This window comes from Puma concolor, chromosome D4 (assembly GCF_028749965.1).
Source record: "Puma concolor isolate L17-30 chromosome D4, mPumCon1.1.hap2, whole genome shotgun sequence".
Lineage (NCBI taxonomy): Eukaryota > Metazoa > Chordata > Mammalia > Carnivora > Felidae > Puma > Puma concolor.
This window is the reverse complement of record NC_141679.1, coordinates 3,555,381-3,580,333: the sequence shown is the minus strand read 5'-3', so window position 1 is coordinate 3,580,333 and position 24,953 is coordinate 3,555,381. Positions and strand designations below refer to the sequence as shown.

At 53.7% G+C, this 24,953-nt stretch overlaps 1 long non-coding RNA gene across 1 annotated transcript; it reads left to right on the top strand.

The window, feature by feature from the left end:
• The first annotated feature begins 3,324 nt into the window (after positions 1 to 3,324).
• LOC147574668 (uncharacterized) lies at positions 3,325 to 14,742 on the top strand. Its single transcript, XR_015243390.1, has 3 exons — positions 3,325 to 4,104; positions 14,073 to 14,284; positions 14,407 to 14,742. It is a non-coding gene; the product is annotated as an uncharacterized LOC147574668 (long non-coding RNA).
• The last annotated feature ends 10,211 nt before the right edge of the window (positions 14,743 to 24,953 follow it).

Sequence of the window (24,953 nt, the reverse complement as noted above, 5' to 3'; positions counted from 1 at the left end):
GCCCTTCCTGGGAAAGAGAACTCAGTGTCTGGGTCGTTGGCACCCTTCCTCCTCAGAGCACGTCCCTTGGACCGGCAGGCCTGGCCAGAAATTCGGATTCTCGTTCTCCCTGAGTCTGCGGATCTGCGTATTAATATCGTTGGGTGATTCCTTGCACATTGAAGTTTGAGACACGCTGCGTTGAGCTACTATTATTTCGGCCCCTCTTTCGGCCTGCTGGGCCCATCCTCACCGTTTTTGTCCCTTGTGGAGCCAAACCTGTGTAGGGCGACCAGTGGAAGGGGCGGTGGGCACGCTCAGGCTCTCGGGAGGAAACGGAACCACGAGATGTGTCCCGGTCAAGAAAATGGATCAGAGGCGGGAACGTGGATCCTGTGCCCCCAGCAGATGTAACGCTCGTGTTGGGGAAGGCGGGTGGGGGTGGGGTTCACTGGCTCTTGCACAGACCTTGAAACGGAGGGATGCGTCAGTCTCGCCCAACAGCGTGGCCCAGGCGGCATCTGAGTAATGGATTTAACGTCCAGCCCCCTCAGGCTCAGCAAGCCTCTCCTCCAGGAGGAGCCCGGGTCAGAAAGCTGATTCCAAGTGTTGAACTACTGCTTCTGGGACCACATTTGGGGGCTGTGATCAGAGTGCACCCTTGCGCATTTTCTCTCCTCTCTCAAGTCTGTTAATCGGCCTTTCTAGGGAGTCTCCCACGTTCTGCCTTCAGTTTAACTTAAGGGAGTGATTCTCGCCTTCTTATTTTTTGTTTCTACCTGGTAACATACGGTGAACCCTCTCCACCATCCTTCACATGGCGCTCCGTCTCCTCCAGCCCCCGTGCGTATCAGCTCCTTCACTTTATTTTTAGAGAGAGAGAGACAGGGAGAGAACAAGCAGGGGAGGGGCAAGAGGGAGAGAGAGAGAATCCCAAGCAGGCTCCGTGCTGGCAGAGCAGAGCCCGACGCGGGGCTCGATCCCACGACCCTGAGATCATGACCGGAGCTGAAAGCAAAAGTCACATGCTCAAGCGACTGAGTCACCCAGGCGCCCCTCTCTTTACTCTTTTGAGCCCAGGCCATAAATGCCCAGGAAAGGGAAATCCCCTTCTTCCCATTATTGCCAAAGTTAGCTTGCTTTAAAATGCATTTAAAGTTAAATGCTTTAAAACGTAGACATTATTGGTATTTAGGTATGGTGAGGCCATTGAAAAGGTTATTTGCTACAGTTCCCAAGGGGTAGGATTGGCTGGTGTGCATCATTTCTGTGGGCTCTGGGGTGGTGGGACTGTCCCAAACTGTCTGGCACCTGGCTCCGGCGGGCAGTGGTGGTGGTGGGGGGGTGACTAGGACAGAGAAATAGGCCTGGAGGGTAAGAACCTCAAACAGGAGGTATGGGCTCCTTCTGGCTGGTTTGCATACGAAAGGTACTCTTCCTGGCACTGACTCCTTTGCAATGTCCAGGAATGAAGTGGCCCTAGAAAAAACAGTCCCTCCCTGGTGAGCCAGACTCCAGATGCCACCGCATCATCGATACAGACAGTAAGAGAATATAGTAGATCCAGGAAGGCTTAGAGGGGACATGATGCGTCCTGAAAGGAGAGGTTTAGAGGTCAAGGAATACTCTACGTCAGTAAGAGCACCAGAGGACCACCTTGGGAAGGATGACGGTCAAGGAGGGGAAGGAGGTCGGGGGCCACCTTGGGAAGGATGACGGCCAAGGAGGGGAAGGAGGTCGGGGGCCACCTTGGGAAGGATGACGGCCAAGGAGGGGAAGGAGGTCGGGGGCCACCTTGGGAAGGATGACGGCCAAGGAGGGGAAGGAGGTCGGGGGCCACCTTGGGAAGGATGACGGCCAAGGAGGGGAAGGAGGTCGGAGGGCCACCTTGGGAAGGATGACGGCCAAGGAGGGGAAGGAGGTCGGGGGCCACCTTGGGAAGGATGACGGCCAAGGAGGGGAAGGAGGTCGGGGGCCACCTTGGGAAGGATGACGGCCAAGGAGGGGAAGGAGGTCGGGGGCCACCTTGGGAAGGATGACGGCCAAGGAGGGGAAGGAGGTCGGGGGCCACCTTGGGAAGGATGACGGCCAAGGAGGGGAAGGAGGTCGGGGGCCACCTTGGGAAGGATGACGGCCAAGGAGGGGAAGGAGGTCGGGGGCCACCTTGGGAAGGATGACGGCCAAGGAGGGGAAGGAGGTCGGGGGCCACCTTGGGAAGGATGACGGCCAAGGAGGGGAAGGAGGTCGGGGCAGGAGCCGCAACAGGACCTTTGCACGCGCTGCACATGGTGACCCGGGCAGGAGAGCGCTGCTGGAACTTGAAGCCCGACACCGTCATGCTGTCGCGGAGCTGCAGAAATAAACTTGGAATAGTCTAGCCGCAGACTCGGGTCCAGGACATCTCAAACTGTCTTCTTGCCTCAGGCACACTTACGGAGCTTGGTTTTCAGACACGTGCCTGTAGACATGACGTGGCTGGGCAGAGAGCAGAGCGCTGGGGGACGACAGGAAACCGCCTCGGACTGGGAAAATCTGACCAGAATACTGAGCTGGAGGATTATGGGACGGGCCACCATCACAGTATTTAAAGAGATTATTCTGGCAACAGCACGTAAGATGGCCCAGACAGGGAACAGAAGGAAGACAGGACGTTAAAAAGAAAATAACACGAGTGAATGAAGATCCAGGCGGTGAGCATGAAACACAACAGGGAAGTCGGAATGTTTTATAGGATGGCCACTGATGTTGGGGACACTGCATGGGCCCTGTGACGTGGACGGTGCCCCACGAGAGGTTCAGCGGGATAGGTACACGAGCCCGGCCGCGAGCAGACAAACGCGCTCAGGCGTCACTCGCTCAGGCGGGCAAGTCAACGCTCCCATCCCTCACGCCACAGAAGTCGGTGTGAGCCTTTTACTCCTGATAAAAAGGAAGGGGGTGGTTTTGACATTGGAGAACGAACACGTTCTTGGTTAAGGAAAGTTGCAAGTGGGGCGGGGAGGCTCACGGTCCCCAGAGCGGCGATTGGCCATCTCATCCCTCCTTACCACAGCCACATTCGCTGCTTGGTGCTGTTTTGCCTCACGGTCCCCTGTGAACAAACCGAGGCTCAAACAGTGTAAGTGAAATCTTGTGGCCACACAGCTGCAGGGGACAGAGCTGGTGGCAAAGAAACTCGGGAGCCACACGCGTGTTTAACGTGATGATAAGCAGGCAGGATATTGAAAAAATTTTTTAATGTTTATTTCTTTTTTTGAGAGACAGAGAGAGACAGAGCATGAGCAGGGAAGGGGCAGAGAGAGACGGAGACAAAGAATGTGAAGCAGGCTCCATAAGCAGGGGAGGGACAGAGAGAGAGAGAGAGAGAGAGACACACACACACACACACACACACACACACACACACACACAGAATCCGAAGCAGGCTCCAGGCTCCGAGCTGTCAGCACAGAGCCCGATGCGGGGCTTGAAGCCACGAACCGCGAGATCATGACCTGAGCCCAAGTCGGACGCTTAACCGACTGAGCCACCCAGGCGCCCCAGGCAGGATATTTTAAGGGGATCAGAAGGAACATCTCCTTTAATCTGGCCTCAAAATCTTTACCTGCTGCTTAAATGGTCTTAATAATGCCTCCGGAATTAGCCCGTGACTCATTTGACTCCGGAATCTATAAATAGCGCTGACCATTTTTACCAGGATGGAAAACAGAAGGGAACAGATAATCTCTATAAACATAGGGATTAACTTTTTTTTTTTTTTTTTAATCGTCACAGCAGGATCTGTATCAAAAGTTTTCATGAACTTAGGGTCCTGCGTTTCAGATAAAAGCTGGGGGAGGGCGGAGGGCAGAGCCGGTGGGACTTTGGGCGAGGCGGTGGGAGCCACGGAGGACTCCGTGGGCAGGGACACGGCGTGCTTCGACCTATCTCCTGCACCTTCAGGCCCCTGCCCCCACAGGGCCCGCTGGGGCATGCTGGTAAGACAGGCAGCTGTCTGTCTGGGCTGAGGGGCGCCAACACGAGGCAGACGGCACCGCGTTTTACCCGTATGGACCTGTGCCGGGCAGGACACGGGGGCTGGCGTCCGCTTCGTCGAGGCGAGTGTCACAGGGAAGCCTGTTCTGGGTAAGCCCCCCACCTGGCTGGTCAAGTCCAGGTGATTCCGTCTCGTTCCTCTCTGTGGTGCAAGGGACCGCTCGCCCGGGGCGAGAGGGGCTGGCAGAAGGCTCTCTCTGCTCATGGTGCTTCCCCCGCGGGACCCTTCCGGACCCTGCGACACCCTCCTTCCCGAATCTGCCCCCAGCCCGCCCCGCTCCCTGCCCGTCCCTGGCAGGGTCCCCTTGCTCCCCGCAGGAGACCTTCCCGGGGCCCCGTGATCCCCCCGGCGGCCCGGCCCACGCGCACCGCCCCTCGCTTCCTGAGCCTTGTTCTCTGGGACCGCTCTGGGCCCCAGGAGCCAGGGCGGTTTTCTCTCGTGCGGCTCGGACGGTTCGCCGGCTCCTGCCCAGCCTGGGGGTCCGATCCCGCCTGGTTTCATGTGTCCAAGTGAGAGCTTAGTCCCCAGGTACTTGTTATCAGACTTGCCAATTTTAGCCGTGTTTTCTGGGTCAGCCGGGTGATGGACCTCGTGTACGGGTTGATCATTACCACTTTGTTTTGGAGGGGCTGTTATTAGTGTCCCAGGGCTGTCATAACAAAGCACCGCAAATCGGGTGGCTTACACAACAGAGACTTATTCTCTCCAAGTTCTGGAGGCCCCAAGCGTGAAATAAAGCTGTCCTCATGGCCCTACCCGCTCTGAAGCTTCCAGGGGAGGGTTTTCCTTGCCTCTTCCCGCTTGTGTTGTTCCGTGGCTTGTGACTCTGTACCCCCCCCCCACCAAGTCTCTGCCTGTCTTCACATGGCCATCACCTTCCTGTGTGTCTGTGTCTTTGAATCAGGTGCATACGTGTGCACATGGCGGGGGGCACCTGTATGCGGGTGCACGCATGTGTGTTTGCGTGTACGTGTGTGTCTGTGCGAGCCTGTGCACGGGTGTGTGTGTGTGTGTGTGTGTGTGTCTAGTTATAACTAAGTAACTAAGTCTGGGGGTGGGGCGAGGTGAGGACCAGGACTAGGCCACGCGAGCCACAGGCCGGTCCTGGGATGGCTCCCCGTGAGGCTTGTCTCCACATCACCGGGCTGCTTAAAGCGAACCAGTGGGACCGGCCGCTTTGGGGGGACTTGGAGGCCCCTAGTCCCCGTCTGGAAGGAGGATTGTGAGACGCAGGGTTTCACGTTCTGTGCCCGGGGGGCTAAAGGGATTGAGGAACCCCCTGGGAGTGGCCCCGCCAGGAGACTTTGAGAACAGAGCCCCAGGAGACTCCACCTTAAGTGGAGGTGGCTTAGCGGCAGGATCGGCGGAGCAGTCATGTCGCCGGCCTCTGGGCAGGGTCCCCTGACAAAGTGCAGGCTGCCGGCCCGCTAACATTTACTTTTTAGGTCAATGGTTAATTTATGGCTATGAAGTGTGTTCCAAACCCTACGTGAGACATACCCGTACTGAGACGTTGCTTGATGTCGCTGAAGTTCATATTTCACGAGGTGTCCTCCACTTTTATTTGCTACACTGGCCACCGTACCGGAGAGGCACGCAGAGATCCTCTCGGCATGAGCCTGAGCCACAGGGAAACCTGACACCAGGTTTTCCACGTGGAATATATTCTGGAAGGCCTTCTGGTTGCCCCTCTGGAGCTGTGGCCCCCGGCTGGCCAGTGTCTTCCTCCGGGGCCATCTATCAGGGTCTCCTTGCGGTGACCTCTGTGGGGAGGGGCCCGATGCCCCCAAGTGGCGTGGGGCTCCTGGAGGCAACTCTGGGCCGGCCTCGTGAAGGGACTCCCCCTCCCCACCCTTGTTTGACCCTGAGGGTCTGTCCCGCTCCAGCGAGCAGGCTTTCGTCCACACTGGCTCACTGCCTCCACGGGTCCCGTGTCTTCGCTGCCTCAAGACTCATGCCTACGTGTGACCCCCTCCACCCCTGGAAGGCACATCCCTGCCCCACAGAAAACCAGATGATTTTGTATTTTTGAAGACAGAGGAGGGAAAGATAGAGAGAACCCTCTGATCTACTCCATGCATTTCCCACCAAAGCGGTCTTCCCAAAGTCTCCCACACAGAGGCTTCTGGAAAGAAAGAGCCAGGGTCACTTTGGCACCAGGAAGGGCTCAAATCCCACTCACGGCTTGGGTGACGTCCCTCAGTTACTTGCCTTCTCGGTGGCTCAGTTTCCCCACCTGTGGAATGAGGTCCACCGCAGCGCCCGGCACACAGGGCTATTTGAGGACAAGGTGCGGTGACCCGGCCCGGGCTAGGGTCTGCACCCTCAGCCGAGGCACCGACACGGGGGGCTCGATGGAGCCCCCGAGCCGTGAGTGAGGGCAGGTGAGTTAGCCTTGGGGCCCAGACACTTCTAACCTGCTCCGCTCATCACAGAGGGATCTGCATCGTCCACAGTTGTCTCCAGGATGGGACAAGATGAATGGAGGTTGGGTCTTGTGCGGAGGAAGGGGGAAGAGAGCAGTCTTTGGAGTCCACGAAAGCAGGGCCGTTGGTAAAAAGAGAGGTTGGAGGTGGACAAATTAACCTTTTAATCAGGAAACCACAAGAATCACAAAAGCGTGAAGACACTCGGCAAAGAGGTTGGGTCCTGCTCAGAGTTACCTCGTGCACACGCTGGCTGGAGGAGGTGAGACCCCAGCTCCGGGCGCCTTCCCCACGAACCACCACCTCCCGGGCGTGTGTGGCTCCAGACACTCATGCTCCTACTCAAACACACTCAGTCCCAAGGTGCCCTCGTGTGTCTGGCGCTCCCTCCAAAGTGGACTTTCGTCCTTAGGGAGCACTGTGTATCCAGCACCTTGGTGCGGAAGTAAAGAAGGAGACCGGAGTTACCACGGCTTCGTCCTCCAGCTGTGTTTTCCTGGAGGCGGAGGTCCAGGCTGCACTGACGATGCAAATGTTGACGGAATTGTGTTCTGGGCCAGCATTTCCCTCTAAAGCACCTCGGGATCAAAGCTACAGACCCAGGGCGCCTGGGTGGCTCAGTCGGTTGAGCGTCCGACTTCGGCTCGGGTCAGGAGCTCGCGCTTTGTGGGTTCCAGCCTCGTGTCGGGCTCTGTGCTGACAGCTCGGAGCCTGGAGCCTGCTTTGGATTCTGTGTCTCCCCCTCTCTCTGCCCCTCCTCCACTCACACTCTGTCCCTCTCTCTCTCTGTCAAAAATAAATAAACATTATTATTATTTTTTTAATTTAAAAGGGAAAGGTAAGCTATTCAGCCAGCAAAATCTAGCTTATTTGGAACAGCGGAAGTGTGGGAACTCCGGACAAGCGCGGGTGGACAAAACACGGACGAGACTGGAGAACAAAGGAGAGTCCTTTCATAATGGAAGGGAGGAAGCTGGGAGGTGTCTCTCTGAACAAGTTTATTAGAGGACAGTGCGCGTTTGAAGCGGTGGTCGTTCTTCCTTGGCTGCGGGCCACCGGGGTGATGGCCGCCTCGCGCTGGCTACGGGCAAAGCAGCTTGCTGTTGTCGGCCAGGAGGAAATCTTTCTCCTTCCTGCTGGGCTGGGCAGACTCTGGAGAGTAACGTGTGCACGACAGCCCAGCCTTGAGTTAGGCTCCTTTAACACATTTCCATCCCCCGCGATACCACTGAAGCCGGGGCGGTAGACGCAGTGTAGACAGCAATGCGCGCTTCTCCCTTCGCTTTGCAGCACACTGTGCACAGCAAGATCTGGCTGTGAGGACGAGGAAAGGGTCAGAGGGCCGGCAGGTGGGCCCTGAAAGGGGAGCCGGGGAAAGATGTCAAAGGTCACAGTAGCATTTTTAGAGAGATCCGGTCCGTGGTATTCATGATGCGTGAATCTTTACACAACGGACAAACAAACACACCGAAAACGTGATAGAAGACAGTTCTCATCAGGCAAACGTCCAGACTTGGGCAAGGTGAAGGGGCCAGGTGCCTTCAAGAAGGAGCTACGAGATGGTGGGAAAGCCATGCAGAAGGCCACGTAAGCAAGATGGCGGCACACGATGTGGGCCATGGCCTCAGTTGGGCTCACTCTGTCTTATGGGATAGATGTGTTTCCCCGAAATTCATGTGTTGAAGTTCTAAGCCCAGTGCCTCAGAATGTGACTGTACTGGGAGTGAGCTCTTTGCAGAGGTAATTAAGGTTAAATGAGCTCATTGGGGGTGAGCCACACCCCAGCGTGACTGGGGTTCTTATAAGAAGAGGGGATCAGGACACGGGCACACACAAGTGAACCATGTGAGGACCCAGGGAGACGGTGGCCATCTACACACCGAGGAGAGAGGCCTCAGAAGGAAGCAACCTAGCTGAAACCTTGACCTATGACTCCTGGCCTCCGGAACTGGGAGAAAATATGTTTCTGTTATTGAAGCCGTCCAGCCTGCTGAACTTTGTTGGCCCTCACGCCCTCGTATAGTTTCCTGCCTGTTCACGCCAGGGACCGGCAGGACATCACTTTGGGTTAATAAAAGCACATTTTTTAAGATTTGAGTTGCGCTCAGAATACCCATTTTTAAAAATGGATTAATAAAACACTCGACCTGGGGGCACCTGGGCGGCCCAGTCAGTTAAGTCTCTGACTTTTGATTTTGGCTCAGGTCATGGTCTCACGGTTCATGAGTTCAAGCCCCACGTCAGGCTCTGAACTGACAGTGTGGAGCCTGCTTGGGATTCTCTCTCTCTCTCCCTCTCTCTCTAAAAATAAATAAACTTAAAAAAACTAAAAAATAAAACACTTGATTTATTTTCCTTTATATAACCAATTCATTACTGACTAAATAAAGGTAAAAAAATAGATAAACTCCCAGAACATACTTTCCAAATAAAGTAAATAATAAAACTCCCTTTAAGGAGTGGGGGGGGGAGAAACAGAAGCTGGAAACAATTCACAGCCACTTGAGGACGTGACCTTCAACAGATCAAGCTCTCTTTATGATGATAATCTCTCCCCAACACAATTTCATTTTGGCTGATGTTGGCTCCATAAACAATACTTACTCTTGCAAATAGATTGCCCCCCCCCCCCCGTCCCCAGATTTGCTCATACAGCTTCATGGCTCCAGTCGTGATTTCTAGCTGGAGACACGCACCCTCCTGGAAACGTGTTGGCGTGTTGGGTTTTGGGAGCCGGGATAATTCTGCCGCCCCCCGCCACCCGGTCCTTCTGCTGAGGGCCGTCTTTTGAACCCCCTTTTTTGAGAAAGTGCAGTGCCAGAAGGACACGGTCTTGGGTGGTGGCAAACAGGCTTATTTAAATCCTGCTGCTGGGAAGCTGAAGCGGACGCCCGTCTCCCTCTCCCTTCCACTGTGTGCATGAACAGGAAGCCCCCCGAACAACTTTTAGGGGAAAAGGTTGCAGGGGGGACCTCAGGATCCAAGGCCAGGCAACGGTGTCTTAGACCCTTGGTGCACAGGAGGACAGACTGTTCAATTGGATCTCATCAAAATTCAAACACATTTGCCCTGCAAACGACCCTCCAGGACAATGAAAAGACAAGCCACACGCTGAAAGAAAATATTCACGAGTCACACATCTGACAAAGGGCTACTGTCTGGAGGACAGGAAGACCTCTCAGAACTGAAGAGTAAAATGATCCAATTAGAAAATGGGCAAAAGAGGAGCGCCTGGGGGGCTCAGTCGGTTGGGCGTCCGACTTGGGCTCAGGTCAGGATCTCACAGCTCATGAGTTCGAGTCCTGCATCGGGCTCTGTGCTGATGGCTCAGAGCCTGGAGCCTGCTTCGGATTCTGTGTCTCCCTCTCTCTCTGCCTCTCCCCTGCTCACACTCTGTCTGTCTCTCTCTCAAAAATAAACAATTTAAAAAAAGGAAACGGGCAAAAGACGTGAAGGGGACACACAGATGACGGACAAGCACATGGAGAGGTGTGCAACGTCATTTGCGTTTAGGGAAATAAATGCACGCTAAAAACCCAGGAAGACGTTATCACACAGCTGTCAGATGGCTAAATAAAAAAAATAAATAGGATAAAATGGTGTCGGCGCAACTGTAGGTGAGGACGCGGTGGCCTGGATTGTCACGCCTTGCGGGCGGGAACGGAAAATGATACAAGCATCTTGCTTTTCTCGCAGTTTCTGAAAAAAACCAATCGCGCAATAAATAGCGTTCGACTCAGAAATTACACCTCCAGGCGTTGACCCTGGAGAAATGGAGACTAAGTTCACCTAAAAACTTGTGCATGAATGTTCATGCAGTTTTACTTCTAGTCGCCAACCGTTGGGCGTGGCTCTGATACCCTTCGTGGGTGGATAATTAAATAAAGCAAGGTCCATCACACTGGGGAGTACTGTGCATCAGTAAGGGGCCAGGCCTGAGCATACAGCAACAAGCTGGATCAGTCCCCAAAGAGATCAGAGTGAAAAAGACTGAACTCATAGCCTTTCTTTCTTTCTTTTTTTTTTTATGTCTATTAATTAATTAATTTTTTTTTTTAATTTTTTTTTTTTCAACGTTGATTTATTTTTGGGACAGAGAGAGACAGAGCATGAACGGGGGAGGGGCAGAGAGAGAGAGAGGGAGACACAGAATCGGAAACAGGCTCCAGGCTCTGAGCCATCAGCCCAGAGCCCGACGCGGGGCTCGAACTCACGGAGCGCGAGATCGTGACCTGGCTGAAGTCGGACGCTTAACCAACTGCGCCACCCAGGCGCCCCTCTATTTATTTATTTTGAGAGAGAGTGGAGGAGGGGCAGAGAAAGCAGAGAGAGAGAGAGAGAGAGAGAGAATCCCAAGCAGGCTCTGCAGAGCTCATAGTGGGGCTCGAACTCATGAACTGTGAGATCACGACCTGCTCTGAAACCAAGAGTCGGACGCTCAGCTGACTGAGCCCCCGGGGCGCCCCTCCGCCCAGTCTTTCTGTAACATGAACTAGGAGGTGGCATCCCATCACTTCAACCGTATCTGTTTGTCAGGAGTGAGTGGCCGGGTCCCGTCCCCACTCAGCAGAAGGGCACTTCACGGGGGTGAGAGATCTATCCTAGCGGGATGCCTCAGGGCACTCTCAGGGCGTCGTCACTGCAGGGAACCGTACCTCTCTGTGAGGGTCACAGAACAACCCTCCCCTGCCTGGGCGGGTCAAAGTTTCCGGGGGCTTCTGGTGGAGCTGGGGACACGCGGGGGGACAGGGTGGGCTGGAGACAGCGGACATGGTGTGAGCAGGGCACAGGCCAGCGGTGCAGGGGCGAAGCTAAGGCCCAGCGAGGGCAGCCCCACCTGGCACACGGGGGCCTGAGGCGAGGCGCTGTGCCGGCCTGGCGGCCGCCAGCTATGGAACCCAGCCCGGGACGTCCCCGGGAGAGCCACAGAGGGCACGCTGGCCGTGCTCTCCACCTGTACCTGCCCTGGAGGGCCCATGAGCAGAGCCAGAAGGTGCCCACACCAGCACACCAGACGGAGGCTTCCTCCTTCCCCCCTCTCCCCTCGGCTCAACCTGCGGGCCCCGAAACTCCAAAGTGGGAAGAAGGGGAAAAGAGAAAATAGTGAGACGGGAGAAGAAACCCCTTGCCTCCTTCTCCAGCAGCCTGAGCTCACTGCCCGGGAGGCCAGTGCAGGTGGAGGTGAAGGCGCCTGCAAGCGAGGCTCCCTGGCTGAGCCACGTGCCTATGGAACCCCCCCGGGGACAGGGAGCTCCGGACGTGTCTTCTCTGCTCACCTCGGTTCCTCCGCAGCCCTCACGTTTTTTCCTCCAAAGCGCTCCCGGGGCCACCCTTGCAAAGCACAGATAGGACTCCTGATGGAGGCGAAGACCCGCCTTTGACCCCGCTCGCAGCAGAGGGGGCTCCGGCCGCTCAGCTCAGGGCTCCCTCAGGAGGACCCAGATCTGCCCCTGCACCCCTGCCCACCACCTCCCCTCCACCTGCTAGAAGCGACCCCCGTGTTCCCATGCCTTGTCAGAGAAGAGGGCAGCCAAGTCCGCGTGCGTTCCACCCGCCATAGCTCACCCTGAGCCTCTGTTCCCAACAATGCCAGCATCTGTCCTTATCTTAATCGTGGCCGGGCAGCTTCCAAAAGGGCCCCCAGGACCTGAGGTAATCCACAGTTCCCTGTGGTCCCCTCTCCCTGAGTGACAGCTGGACCCAGTGACTTGCTTCCAGAGGAGGGGTCACTGATAAGGTTTTTCTCCCTCTTTTATTTTTCTTCAGGTTTATTTATTTTTGAGAGAAAGAGCACAAGCAGGGGAGGGGCAGAGAGGGAGGGAGACGCAGAATCCGAAGCAGGATCCGGGCTCCGAGCTGTCGGCACAGATCCCGACGTGGGGCTCAAACCCACGAACTGCAAGATCATGACCTGAGCCGAAGTCAGACGCTTAACTGACTGAGCCACCCAGGGGCCCCCGTCTTGGTTTTCCCTGCTCGTTCTGCTCTGCAGGAGGCTGGCAGACGTGTAGGACGGGGTCCCTGGGCCCCTCGCGTGCCAACGGCAGAGTCCTGGCCGCAGGCACGGGAGTGAGTGGGGGGAGGAGCCTGCCCTCTGCCTCGGTCCTTGAAGGAAGTGCACACCGTGGGCACCCCGGCCCTAAGCCAGCGCCCCCAGGACTCCGGACCCACGCAAACTGCGAGCTAATAAATGTCTGCAGTTCAAAGCCGCTGCGATTTGTTACGTGGCTAGGACCACCGTGTAGGGTCGTCAACCGTCCTGAAAACCCTGTGAAGTTCATCTTTATTCCCCCCCGCTGAAACCCTCTCATGAGTGCAAATAAATAGTGCGTGGGACATGAAATTCTCACCCCTAAGCGCACGGGTCCCACGTCATCACGCCGTCACGGTCTGATCTCATTCACACACCAGGCGACATCCCACTGCTTCTTAATCTACTTTTCGACTTCTCTTTCTTTTTCAACGGGGCTAGGCTTTTGAAAGAAAGAAACGAGGGTGCCTCTAACAATACCTCCAGTTGTCAAAGCATCCCAGTGCTGACGCATTGATGTGCACGTGCCCACAGGACGCCGTAGGGTTTCTGGGTGAATCACCCCACTGCCTTTCTCTGAAGCCTCGGGGGACGATTGTGCCGGCAGGCTGATGATGGAACGTGTCCTCACTCATCCAGGCAAAGAGGCGGCGGCCGGGGCCGAGCACCTAGGACCTGGCCACTGGCTCTTCCTGCATTGTCTTCCCAGACTCCGCACTCCAGTTCGTCCTTCTCATGAACTTTCTCCCCCCTTGTTGGCTGTCACTTCTGTCACTTCCTCTCTGTGGTCACAGCACAAACGAAAACACATCAGTCACCAGGGGCCCCCGTGTGTCTCCGGTCACCGGGCAGCGCGCACCTAACAGACTTTGATGGAGTTTCGGCTCTCAATCGCCCAGGACAAGAGAGCGCGCCGACGCTGTGCAGACTGATCTCCAAAGATTATTTTCAGACACTTGGTTTTTCTTTTTTTTAATTGTGCTAAAATCGGGGCGCCTGGGTGGCGCAGTCGGTTAAGCATCCGACTTCAGCCAGGTCACGATCTCGCGGTCCGTGAGTTCAAGCCCCGCGTCAGGCTCTGGGCTGATGGCTTAGAGCCTGGAGCCTGTTTCCAATTCTGTGTCTCCCTCTCTGCCCCTCCCCCCGTCCATGCTCTGTCTCTCTCTGTCCCAAAAATAAATAAACGTTGAAAAAAAAAATTAAAAAAAAATAATTGTGCTAAAATATGCATGACATAAAATTGACCTTTTTTTAATGTTTAATTTTGAGAGAGAGAGACAGAGAGAGACAGAGAGCATGAGTGGGGGAGGGGCAGAGAGCGAGGGAGACAGAGGATCCGAAGCAGGCTCCAGGCTCCGAGCCATCAGCACAGAGCCTGACGCGGGGCTGGAGCTCACAAACCGTGAGATCATGACCTGGGCTGAAGTCGGACGCCTAACCGACTGAGCCACCAAGGCACCCCTACCTTGGGGGCGCCGAGTGCCCCTCTAGTCCTCACTGAGAACCAAGAAATAATAGCAACAAGGCTACTACTTGGAAGATGGGCTTGACTTGACTTTTCTCTTCCTCCTTCTTTTCCTTCGTTTCCTTCTTTTAATAGATCCTTCACCTGAGGTCCAAGGCACTGAGCTACGCCCAGCTGGGGGCACAGGGCTGGGCCAAACTTTTCAGAAAGAGGGGATGGCTCAGCATGGGAGAGACTGACAGCAATCAGCAGCTCTTGGAAGACTTGGCCCAGAACCTCGCAGGAAACGGGCAAAGGCCTTTCAGATCGATCTGGAACCGACACGAGCACACTGAATCACCACGAAGGTGGGTGGTGAGACAGACCCCCTTAGAAAGGGAGACTGAGGCACATGAAGAATGACCTTCTGTGTCTTGGAAAAACATGGTGAGGCGGTCGAAACCACTTTTCTGCTTTGTCACAAACATAGACCAAAGTGGTGACGGAGCCCTGAAGACCAAAGAGCATGGAGAGGCTGCTATGATCTCACAGCCCAGGTAAGTCTTAAAAAGTCATGGTACCCAATGGAATACTATGTGGCAATGAGAAAGAATGAAATCTGGCCATTTGCAGCAACATAGTTGGAACTGGAGAGTGTTGTACTAAGTGAAATAAGCCATACAGAGAAAGACAGATACCATATGTTTTCACTCTTATGTGGATCCTGAGACACTTAACAGAAGACCATGGGGGAGGGGAAGGGGAAAAAAAAGTTGTAGAGAGGGAAGGAGGCAAACCATGAGAGACTCTTAAAAACTGAGAACAAACTGAGGGTTGGTGGGGGGTGGGAGGGAGGAGAGGGTGGGTGATGGGTATTGAGGAGGGCACCTGTTGGGATGAGCACTGGGGTTGTATGGAAACGAATTTGACAACAAATTTCATGTTAAAAAAAAAAAAAAGCCATGGTAACCTGACAAAATGCAGCGTGCTTGCCTAGCCTGGGTCCTGGGGACTGAAAGTCCATTTTTATAGAAAACGTGGTTATTCCAAGTAAGATCCTCAGTTTAGTTAATACTCATGTGCCAAGGTCAATTCCTTAGTTCTGACAACTACACTGTGATCATGGAAGATATTAACAATGAAGGACTCCGTAAAGGGCATGCTATGGGAACTCTAATATTTTTGGAACTTGCTTGTTAAATCTAAAATTTATCCAAAATAAGTTTAATATAAAAAAAGCGTAGGCCTTGGAAGCCCGCACATTTATTCTTTAATCAAATCAATGTTTTTTCCTCCTTTTCTTGTATCTTGCTCTACGGTGCATATTCGTTTTTGTTTATGTAAAGAAATCTGCCAAACGGACTCCCTGCAATCAGAAGTTTTGCTTGACACATATTTATATCCCCCACTTGGTTTCAGTCCCTTGATTTCTTGTCTCTTTCCCCTCTCTTCTTCTAACACTGTCGTGGAACCAGAGTGAACAGCCTGGTACACAACTTACACACCTTTCAGTGTGCCCAGCCCCTCACTTACAGACATGTACAGACATACCCGGATGCCACGTGTCTGCTGAGGCTGTAAACAAGGGATCGTGACAAATACATCTATCATCTATCTATCTGTGCAACTTCTCTCCTTACTTCACAACATGGACATCCCTATAATGCAATAAAAGTAGCTCTAACACAATATTTTAATATCTGGATACTGTCCCCTAGAAGGTACGCAGCCAATTTACCCAAACGTTTCCCTTTAGAAGGATTTGTGGTTTTGTGCTGCGATATCATTATACCTATGACAGTGTGCAAATGGGTTTGTTGCTGTGCAGTAAGGAGCAGAAATGGACGACTATATGAAAGAGAGTGTGTGTAACTATATAACAGAAAAATGTGTGAAATGGTCTTTTCTTTATATCCTCACCAACAATGGCTGTCGTTCACATAATTTTTGCCAAGAAGATGGGCAAAAGATGATTTCCTTACTCTCATTTGGTTTGCCATGCCTCCAATGTGAGGGCTGGCATTTTTAAAATTATGTTTATCAGGGCGCCCGGGTGGCTCAGTCAGTTGAGCATCTGACTTCGGCTCAGGTGGCGATCTCACAGCTCGTGGGTTCGAGCCCCACGGCGGGCTCTGTGTTGACAGCTCAGAGGCTGGAGCCTTCTTCAGATTCTGTCTCTCTCTCTCTCTCTGCCCCTCCCCTGCTCACGCTCTGTCTCTCACTCTCAAAAATGAACATTAAATGGGGCGCCTGGGTGGCTCAGTCAGTTAAACCTCTGACTTCGGCTCAGGTCATGATCTCATGGTTTGTGAGTTCGAGCCCCACGTCGTGCTCTGTGCTGACAGCTCAGACCTGGAGCCTGCTTTGGATTCCGCGTCTCCCACTCTCTCTCTGCCCCTCCCTCACTTGTGCTCTGTCTCTCTGTCTCTCAAAAATAAATAAACATTAAAAAATTTAAAAAAAAAATGAACATTAAAAAATTAAAAAATACGTTTATCAATCATTTGCATTTATTCCTCTGTGAATTATTTATTACTAGGCTTTGCCCACTTCTCTGTAAATTATTTAACTTTCCTTTTCACTTTACAAAAGTTCCTGGCACATTGCTGATAAGAACCCTTTATTTTAGCTAGAGTTGTGTTTTTCCCAGTTAATCTTTGCCTTTGACTTTGGGTTATCTTTTGTTGTGAAATTAAAAAAGAGAACAGAAAAGAGAAATTTGGTAGTCATATCTGTGTAACTTGGAGGGCAAAGTTATGAAATGGATTTGCACCCCAGATGTCAAAATCTCCCTTTTCTCAGATTCGAGAAGGGATCTGGGGCAGCTTTGAGGCCCGTCAGGGTAGCCTGCAGGTGTCAGTCGCCTGGCTGATGGCCAGGCTCTGTTCTCAGCCTCAGAGAACAAGCAGGGTTCTGGAGCTCCGGGGTTCCAGGACCGACCCTCAAAACCCGCCCTGGGGAGGGGATCAGGCCTGACCTTCTTCCTTTTGCACGTTCCCTGTGTGGCTCAGGTCTCCCGGGGCAGGCAGGACAGAAAGCCCGGTGGAGAGGGAGACGCCTTATCTTTCTTTATCTCACTGGCAGTGTTCCAATGGGACATTGGTGCCCACATGCTGTCTCTCTTTTCCTTTAATTATGCTAAAATATATGTCCTATGAAATTTCCATTTAACTCTTTCTAAGCGTATAGATCAATACGCTTTTTACCTTCCGTTAAGTATATTCCCAAGGCTGTGCAACCATCACCTCCAACCATCTCCAGAACTTTTCCATCTTCCCAAACTGAATCTCCCTACCCACTGAACAGCCACTCCCCACCCCTGCAGGGCCCCTCCCGCAGCCCCCTGCACCCACCGTTGTCCTCTCTGTCTCTCTGGATTTGAGCTGATGTTCCCTCAGGTTTGCAAAAGACAACCCTACGTCCCTGTGACCCCAGCAGAGTCAAGGACTGCGTGGGGCTGTCCCCTGCTCTTGGGTGGTTTCTCCCGGGACACCTCTCGTGGGCCCCCACCCATGCACCCACGTTTGCTCAGTCTCCCAATCTGCCTTCAGGAAACCTGGAGCTAGCCGTCGAGTCTGAGCTTCCAACAGCCAGGGGCAGGCACCGGCCAAGGGGTGCATACACCCAGCTTTCCGGGGATCCTCTCAAAGCTCCCTCCCCGCCCCCCCGGTTGGCACTCACCGGGGCGAACACACCCTGGGAAGGAAAACCACTCTGCACCCCTTCGGGACCTCCACACCCTTGTCGCAGGGAGCGGAGGCTGCAGGACAGGTCCAGGGGACCCCCTGGGAAGCCCGCCCTCTCTTAGAGGGTGTGGGCCCTTTGTTTTCAATTGCAGCCTGAACGTCCCAGAGTCCTGACAACAGCTTGCTCCACGCGGCTGTCCCTTCCCTCGTGGATGGCAAATGAGATTCTCAAAGTCAAGTGGAGGGTCAAGGCGACCCTCCCCAAACTCTGCTGGGGCGCCTCTGAGCGCCTCGTGACCACTAGGGGGCTCTGCGCTGTCCAAACTTGGCAAGAATCCTGCTGGACCATTTTAGCCAGAAAGCTCGCACCCCCGAGGTCTAGTCACCCGGTTACCTGAACTGGTCCCTCATCCCCCTGCACCCTGGGGATGTCTGATCACCTGGCCTGCCTTCAGCAGGAATCCTGCTAGGTCCCTTCAACCAGAATCCCCCTTAGCCCCGATGCTTCCCCCAACCCCCACCCCGCTTCTCGGCTACACATCCCCCTTCTTGTTATACTAGGAACAGAGCCCACCGTAAAACCCCTTCTGTGGGTTCCCTGGAATAAAGTCAGCCCCACTGCTTCCTACAAGTGTGGGATTAATATTTCCTTTATGGCCTGTGCAGCTGTCTCCTCTCCGTGGGGTGGGTGTCAGGGTGACCGGGCAGGCGGGACGGCGGCCAGGAGGCTGTTGCAACAGTCCAAGCAAGAAATCATAGGGCCCGTGGGAAGTTCACGACCGTACTCCAGAAGACCGTTGTTCAATCGCTCAGTTACACTCTAGACCTTCAGAATAATTTTCTGTCCCAGAATCAATCCGGCCATCTTGGGGAACACTAATTTGGGCATGAAGAATGACGTCCCCACCCGCCCCGAGGAGAGACACAAGCAGGAGAATCGCCCCTGCTTTGTCCTCTGGCTGGACTTCCTGCGGGTGTCGTCACCATATGTTTCCAGAGAAGTTCCTGAGAACCCACACTCCGGGCTGGAATCCAGTTGGGTCCCCAGACTCCCTGTAGAAGCCCCTATTGGCGCCAGGGTGGCGAGAAGGGTGGATTACGGCAGGTGACTTAGCTCAGCGACTGTAAATATCATGAGGGGTGCGTGTGAGCCGTCCTGAGCCCCTGAGCACACCAGCGGTCTGCAGGCGGCCGGGACTGTGCTGGCGGCCAGTGCCCACCGGGAACGAGGCCAGCACGCCCTCGACAACCCTCGTGAACTTCTAGAATCTTTCCAGAAATCTCACCGCAGCTATCCTTAGCTCCGTGCGACGTCAACTTAAAAAAGTGCGCGCGTACCTGTACGTATGTGTTTCTGCATTCGTCTGTGTATCCATCAGTCTGTTTAGCGCCGATCTTTTGTGCGGTTACGACACCAAGCAGACTCCACTTGTCTGTAGCTGGCATCAGGAGCTGGCATCAGGCTGCCCGAATCCCTGCCAGTTCTCACTAGCCCCACGAAACTGATCTGCGAGATCCGGTCACCCTTCGTATATTCCTGCCATTATGTTCCGCACTGTATCATCGAGGGGAGGGTGATCCTGTTTGTTTGCGTGTGGCAGGTGGCTTTGAAAGAAAACCATAACAAGCCCTAACAGAGGGACAGAATTCGTGAGTGTCAGGAAGCAGTGACTCTGTCCCCTCCCCGCTCCTTCACAGACATTCACGGGGCAAGTAGAGATGCTTCGCGACCTGTGAGGGGCACACCGCTTGTCAAACCAAGAGGGAAAGGGGGGGCATGTGGGCTTCTGTCCTACAGCCTGTAATTCAGGCCCATGGGCCTCTGTTCCTCCGGCAGGAACCCCCGGAACTGTGTCTCTGGGACATGCCCCCGCCTCTGCCTAGCCCCCCTCGACGGTCCCCACCCTGAAAGCCCTTTGAGCGCCTGACGACTTTGCCCTTCCGGTTGCTCATCGGTGACACTCTCTTCGTGCATCTCAGGGTCAGCTCCAGCCTCACTCGGGTGGGGACAAGCAACTTCAACAGGACAGCAAGTCGGCTGTCGGGATTCCATCCACCCGCACGCTGGTGGGGATCCTGGGGGGCAGGCAGAGACGGGGACCCAGCACCAGGAGCCTCAAGGGGTGCCCTCGAGAAGGGAGGGCCCAGCCGGGGCGTATGAAGGCCCAGCGCGGCCAGGCCGCTCCAGGGAAGGGTCAGTCATCCGTGCCACCCAATATGGACTTCCGCGGAGAGAGGCACGTTAAAATATACGGAGTTACCTGAATAGGTTTCAACCCTGTGCTCGCAGACCAGCTTAGCCACGTCTGGAAAGCCCACGCTGTGCAGAGGACTGAGGCCCCACCCTGCGCAAGCATCTAGGTGAGCTCCTACTTGAACAGTCTACAAGCCAAATCCAAAAATCCGCTTTCCCAATTGGGTGTGTAAGGTGGATCTGTGGGGGCTGTGAGTTCTGCGTGGGCAAACGCGTGTGTGAATTTGTAGGTCTCTGTGCATGAGGATGCGTGTGCACATGTGTGCACGTGTGTGTTTCACCAGCCGTGCTCATTTCTGGTCCCCTTTCCTCACGGGCCCGGGGCAGGCATTGCCCTCCACGCCGTGTCCTCACTTTGGATCGTCGGGAGTGTCCTCACTCCCGACGATCCAAAGTGAGGACTGACTCTTGTAGATCGTTTTCTCCCCATCTCTCCTCTTTCTGTATCTCTCTCTCTTCCTCTCTCTTGTCTCTCTCTCCATCCTTCTCTCTCCCTCTCTCTCTCTCTTTTTGAGTAGACGTCTTCCGCTGTCTTTCTGTTTTTGTTGCATTTTTATTGATTCTTTTATTTCTTTCTTACGCTCAAAATGTACATGAGCATTTATTTCACTTTATTTTCAGCTTTATTTAGGTGTAAGTAACAAATAAAATGGTAAGATGCTTCAAGTGCACATCGTGATGATTTGAAGCCTGTATACATAATGACAGGATCCTTCCATCTAGTTAATTAGCACATTCACCACCTCACCTATATACATATTTTCCTTTTGGCGAGACCATTTAAGTTTGACTCTCGTGAGCATTTCAATCACACAACACAATGTTCTCAACTACAGTCCCCATAACATACATTAGATCCTCAGGCCTCGCTCATCTTTCAGCTGACACTTTGCACCTTTTTACCAACCTCAAGAGCCACACATAAGTGAGACCGCGCAACATTTGTCTCTCTCTGGCGTATTTCACTTAACATAATGCCCTCAAGGTCCATGCGTGTCGTGGCAGACAGCAGGATTTCCTTCTCTCTCGGGGCTGAGTAATATTCCCTTGAATGTACACCACACCGTCTTTATCCACTCATCTGTGGACGGACACGCGGGCTTCTTCCGTACCTTCTGCTGTGAATGCTGCCACAGTGAACATGGGGTTCAGGACTCTCTTCCAGATCCTGATTTCATTTCCTTTGGATCTATTCCCAGGAGTGGAATTGCTGGGTCATAGGGCGGCTCTATTGCTAATTTTGGAGGAGACTCCACACTGTTTTCTGAGGTGGCTGCACCAGTTTGCATTCCCACCAACAGTACTGGAGGGTTCCCTTTATATCTGAAGGAACTGGAAAGAGAACAAAGTTAGTAGCAGGAAAGAAGTAGAAAAATCAATGAAATGGACACTAAGAAGACCATAGAAAGAATTAATGAAACTAAGAGCTGCTTTACTAAGTAAATAAATAAATAAATAGATAGATAAAACTTTAGCTACTGTTACCAAGAGGAAAAGAGAGAAGGCTTAAATAAATAAAATAATAAAATCCAGTAGAACTCTTATACTTCAGTCTGTTGTGCCCTATTATTGATGATTCTGGCTTACTTCTGCAAAATGCTTGATATCAGACCCTTAGAAAAAAGCGCCTCACTCCTGTGAGGTAAGCATTCCAGCCCTAGCAAGGGAGCATCCTGGGGTGGGGAGCATCCTGGGGTAGGGGAGCATCCCAGCAGGGGAGAATCCTGGGGTGGGGAGCATCCTGGGTCTGGGGAGCATCCTGGGGTGGGGAGCATCCTGGGGCAGAGGAGCATCCCAGCAGGGGAGCATCCTGGGTCTGGGGAACATCCTGGGCTAAGGGAGCATCCTGGGGTGGGGAGCATCCTGGGGCAGAGGAGCCTCCCATCAGGGGAGCATCCTGGGGTGGGGAGCATCCTGGGGCAGAGGAGCATCCCAGCAGGGGAGCATCCTGGGACAAGTTTACGGGAAGCTTCACAAGTGATTTGCTGACCACAGATGCTGCCAGCTCACTGGGCTCGCTGTGACCCCATGTCCTGCCCTTCACGCTTTCTTCTGGTGTCTCAGCCATTGATAAAGGAGCCTAGGCTGGTGAGAGCTTCCCGCCCTGACATGGATCCTTCTCTGAAGCCCAGCCAGGAGCACTGACCTGAAGGGCACAGTGAAAACCTCATCGGGATAACCAGACACAGAGGGCGTCCCGTCCCCACGGCCTTGCAGCAACAGTGGTGAGGAACGCACGAGGCATCCCTCCGTATTTCAGCCAGATCTGTGAGTTAACGGAGTCCTTTCTAACAGATGCCCTTCTGGGTCGTGGAGCAAGCTGAAACCCTTTTAGAGGAACATCAACCCCCATAAAGAGCAGCCTGGGTTCGGGGGGGGGGGAGGTGAGTTTCAACTAAATTTAAAGCAGCTGATAGAGAATTTTTTTTTTTAAGATAAGACACTTGAAGACTTTTTCATACACTCAGTTGTTGAGGGTGAGTCTGGGAAACCTTGATCTTTATGATTAGTTGGGCGTGTCAGGCAGGTTTCTTCGCTCTCAGAAGGAACTCGTGTAAAATGCAGAGGTTGCTGTTAAAGGAATAAATGGTTACGGCTGACTCCAGAAGTCCGCAGAAATGAAGACTGAGGCCCGTCAGTGTGGAATAACACTAACCATCTTTATTCGAGGAATGGCTTAAGGTAAAAAAAAAAAAAAAAAAAAAAAAAAAAAAAAAAAAATACTAGCTGTTTTGTAAACTTGCTGGCTTTAAATGTTTAGACCACTGCGTTCTTGACTTCTGCTTGTTGGAGTCACCACAAAACGGTCACCGACACGTCCGTAAAGGCACAGACGTGATGAAGTGAACAGTTTCCAGCTTGAACACCCGGGTCGTAAGCCTGGCAGTCGAGCGGCCTTGAAAAGGTCACTTCGGTTCTCTGAGAACTGGGATCCTCATCAATAAACAAAAACACCGGCCCCCATCGGGCTTTCGGCGTGATCCGGGGAGATAAGGCATGCGAAAATATTGTGTTGCGACTATTATCAGCAGTGGTGAGATTAATAATTACATCTTAAACATGATATCATTTCGCTCCCGCCCAAACTTCCAACCTCAGCGTAAACACAGACATGCTAATACATCCACCTGGCTAGTCCCGAAATGAAAACAGAACAGAGCCTGCCTCTGGCCCGGAGGCGAGCACCTCCATTCGACGTGCTGGCCGCCATCCGTTCAGCTTACGGGAGGAAGAAATCTGGCTGGGCGTTCCGATTTACCAAGACAGCACAGCAGATCGCCTGTTTGAACCAGACACTTGGCGACTGGGGACAGTCTGATGTCACGAGGACAGAAGTCCGAAAACCAGCGGCCTGTTTAAAACGCAATCAGTCCATGGGGCGCCTGGGTAGCTCAGTCGGTTAAGCGGCCAACTTCGGCTCAGGTCATGATCTCGCGGTCCGTGAGTTCGAGCCCCGCGTCGGGCTCTGTGCTGACAGCTCGGAGCCTGGAGCCTGTTTCAGATTCTGTGTCTCCCTCTCTCTGACCCTCCCCCATTCATGCTCTGTCTCTCTCTGTCTCAAAAATAAATAAACATTAAAAAAAGTTTTTAAAATAAAAATAAAACGCAATCAGTCCAAAACCACCACAAGCTTACAGACAAAACTGTGCTTTGCCAAGATACGATATTTCACATTGTGAAGATCCAGCAGGAGACGGGAGACAGTGGCCGGTGGCTAACGAGGTGGGGAGACGGTGAGACCTGCCGTCCCCACCGGGAGCGCGCGTGGGCTCCCTGGGCTCTGACAACCGATTCTGCGTGGAGGTTCCATTTGTTCATGGGCTTAATATTCGGTTTGAGAGGCTGGGCCTGAGACGATGTAGGGTCCTGTGTTCATTTTACAGATGGTTAATCCGAGGCCTGAAGGGTCATGTGACACTGAGGGCCCGGAGGGTCCAGGATCCATTCGCCAGCTGACTTCGGCTCAGGTCATGATCTCGAGGTCCGTGAGTTCGAGCTTCACATCGGCCTCGCTGCTGTCAGTGCAGAATCCACTTCAGACCCTCTGTCTCTCTCTCTTTCTGCCCCTCCCCTGCTCACATTCTCTCTCTCTCAAAAATAAATAAAATGTTTTATAAAAAAAAAAAGACAAGGAAACCCTGGAAAACCTGAGTTATAGAGACTCTGGAGTAGCAGGTATGCTTGCTGTGTACTCGGCTCTAAGACCACGCCTGCCCGGGGCCCCTGGCTGCGGGGCCTGCTGGGGCTCCCATCCGTCCCTCTGGGAGCTGCAGGGGAAGGAGGGTGGCTGGATGTAGGGCCGTGGAGGTCTTAGACCGGGCTGCTCAGTGGCCCGACCCACAGCCTCACAATCACCTGGATCCCTCAGAGGAAAAGTAGGTAGATCTTCAAGTTCCAAACCTGGTCCCGCTAAGCAAAAAGCAACCTTGAGCGCGCCTGATGGAGGACTGCGTTATGGTGATGGGTGGCCCCGCAGTGACGCCGCGGCGAGTCCCCGTGGGCAGCGACCCCCTGGGGAGAGCTGGGCTGGCCAAAGCCAGGACAAGGCCGGCGGTGCCCGAGCCTCTAGCTCGCCCCTCACAGCCCCACCTGCCCGACTGCGTGACACCTGTCTTCCCCACCCTGCGGCTTTCCACGAGCCGCGTCCTGGTAGTGTGGCGGGTAAGTGAGAGCATCCATTCTGTGTATGGTTTGGGTTTGGGTTGCCAGACAGGCCAGATTTTCTCTGCTCTTCTGACCAAAGGAAAGCTGGGTCTCCATCTACCAAAATGTGCGTTCCCAAAAACCCAAGAGCCGAGCACATTACACAGCAAAGACTTTTCAGTGGAGTAATATCGGCTGATGCCTTGTAGGGACCGAGAGCCAGTCCCCAGGGAGCCCCCTTCTCGGGGTCGGAATGGGCCACAACCGGCAGGTTGCTCACTTAGCTTTCCACATAGGAGCGTTCTGGAGGGGCGCATCCCCGAACCAAGAACCCTGTCCGCGTGGCTGACCTGCTCCGGGAGCCCGGCCCAGGGCTCCAGCACAGGGAGGGCAGATGGGGCCCAAGCCGCCGCCGGGAGTTGACGCCTCCTCACGTGGGGGAGCCCCAGGGAG